Source organism: Pinus tabuliformis, chromosome 5_2 (assembly GCF_031772625.1).
Source record: "Pinus tabuliformis cultivar Carrire ecotype Pingquan chromosome 5_2, CPIR1, whole genome shotgun sequence".
Classification (NCBI taxonomy): domain Eukaryota; kingdom Viridiplantae; phylum Streptophyta; class Pinopsida; order Pinales; family Pinaceae; genus Pinus; species Pinus tabuliformis.
In genome coordinates this window covers 1,141,985,315-1,141,988,038 of record NC_142306.1, presented here as the reverse complement: position 1 = coordinate 1,141,988,038, position 2,724 = coordinate 1,141,985,315, and positions in this window count along the sequence as shown.

Here is a 2,724-nt window from a genome sequence, read left to right as displayed (position 1 = left end):
TGGTGTAGGTTTAGTTAAGGATTCCGGTTTACTGGGAACTTTTCCTCTCCCTCCACTCAATGCAGACCCTTCGTTTGCAACAATTCATATGATCACGTCAGAAAACATTATTTATGATGATCCTTGGTATGTTCCCTCTGACTCTGAGCTAGACTCACTCGGTGATGTTATGCCGTTGAGTCCGTATGAGATTGCTTATGAAGCTCTTATGTCTTTTACCGACTTTCATTCAACCGACCAAATGAATGTGGTCAGTGAAGAGTCACTTTTCACCTCACCCTTAGAACGGATAACGTTTCCCGAAGAAGTGTCATCTGACGAACAACTTCGCGAAATCCTAAGTGTAGATGATCTACCATGGGAAGATCTCCATCACAGATCTTCGTTTTTACCTAAGGATGATGCATTTGAAAATGATTTTTCATCTATCTTTACCGCTGAATATGTCAAAGACGCTCAGGATCCAACGAAACATTCTGATTCAGAGCTGAATTTAGGGAATATTTCTCGTACTATTCCCATTGATATTTCAGTGAAGCCCGGAATCGAGGAGAACATTCATATAGGTGCCGCATGTACTGAAGAAGAAATCCAAACTTACAAGGCCCTATTCCAAGAATTCCGCGACGTGTTTGCCTGGTCTTACGAGGAAATGCCGGGAATTGATCCTGCCATTGTTGTTCATGAAATCAAAACCTACCCGGATGCTAAACCCATTCGGCAACGGTTGCGTCAGATTCACCCTCGAAAAGCGGCTGCGATTAAAGCAGAAGTCGAAAAGCTGTTGAAAGCAGGTTTCATTTATCCGATCCCGTTAACGGATTGGGTATCGAATATTGTTCCCGTCAATAAAAAACAAGGAACAATAAGAATCTGTATCGACTATAGGGATATCAATCGAGCTTGTCCAAAAGACAACTATCCTACGCCTTATATCGATCAAATTATTGATGATTGTGCCGGAAGTGAGATGTTTTCCTTCATGGATGGTTTCTCAGGCTATAATCAAATCAATATTCTACCTGCCGATCAACCAAAAACGGCATTCATTTGTCCATGGGGGACATTTGCTTATTGCAAATTACCTTTTGGACTTAAGAATGCCGGGCCACTTTTCAACGGGCGATGTCTTATGCATTTCATGACATCAAGCACATTGTGCAACCCTATCTCGATGATTTGCCTGCTCATTCTTTACAACGAGCTGATCACCTTGTCCACCTACGAGCAATCTTTATGAGGTGTAGGCATTATCGAATTCGGTTGAATCCCCACAAGTGTGTTTTCTGTATAGAAACAGGTCGATTGCTGGGATTTGTTGTTTCAAAAGCCGGCATTCGCGTCGATCCCTCGAAAGTCGAGGCTATCATCAAATTGCCTCCTCCTTCGAGTTTGCGCCAACTCCAAAGTTTGCAAGGGAAAGCGAACTTTTTACGCCGATTCATCCCAAACTACGCCGAGGTCACTAAAGGTTTTACACGGTTGTTGAAACAGAACGCACAATTCTTTTGGGACGAGATTGCCCAACAATCTTTTGATGCACTGAAACACGCGTTGACCCATGCACCGTTATTGCATCCTCCCAACTACAACCAGGACTACTTCTTATACCTCGCAGCTTCGCATTCCACCATTGGAATGGTGTTAGTTCAAGAAGATGAATTCAAAGCAGAGCATGTGATATATTATCTTAGTAGAACCTTAAATCCCACTGAGTTAAAATATTCGCATGTGGAGAAATTGGCCCTGGCAGCCGTTCAAGCTGTCCAGCGTTTTCGTCACTACATTCTTCTCCGCAAGACTACAGTTATTTCGGATTGCAACCCTATGATTTATATTTTGACAAAACAACTGCTAGGGGGCAAGTACTCTAAATGGATTGTTATCCTGCAAGAGTTCGACTTGGAGTTCGAGAAGTCCAAGTCTAAGAAATCTTTAGTTTTTGCGGAATTGATGTGTGATTTCCCGAGTGCTGACACAGAGACTGTGGCAGAGGAGTCCATTGCGGACGAATCTTTGTTTCTTATTAGCACTTTAGATCCGTGGTATGGGGATATAATCATCTATCTCCAAACCCAAACCTTTCGGCCTGAAGCTTCCAAGGAAGACCGTCGAAAAATTCGGTTTCGATCCCAGCAATACAGAATTATTGGAGATACACTTTATCGCCGGGGGGCAGACTTAGTTTTTCGACGTTGTTTAACTCACGAAGAGGCTGAGAGAGTTTTGAATGATTGTCACTCTGGAGCATGTGGCGGTCATATGTCTGGGTATGCCACAGCTCAGAAGGTGTTGCGCGCTGGCTATTTCTGGCCGTCTATGTTTAAAGATTGTATCCTTGCTGTCAGAACATGCCACAACTGTCAAGTGTTTGATCGAAAGATGCGCGCTCCACCTGCTCCTCTCCACCCTATAATTGCCGCTGGTCCATTCGCCAAATGGGGCATTGACTTTATTACTTGTAACCCTCACTCGGCCGGGGGGCATGCGTATATCATCCTCGCGGTTGATTATTTTACAAAATGGGCCGAGGCGATGCCTACATTCGACGCAAGCGGCAAGACAGCTGCAGTTTTCGTATTCAATCATATCATAACTAGGTTTGGTGTCCCACAAGCAATCATTACTGACCATGGGAGCCATTTTCGAAACGTCATGATGACTGAGCTTACAAGCCAGCTTGGTTTGCGCCACGATAGCTCTACTCCTTATTATCCGCAAGCC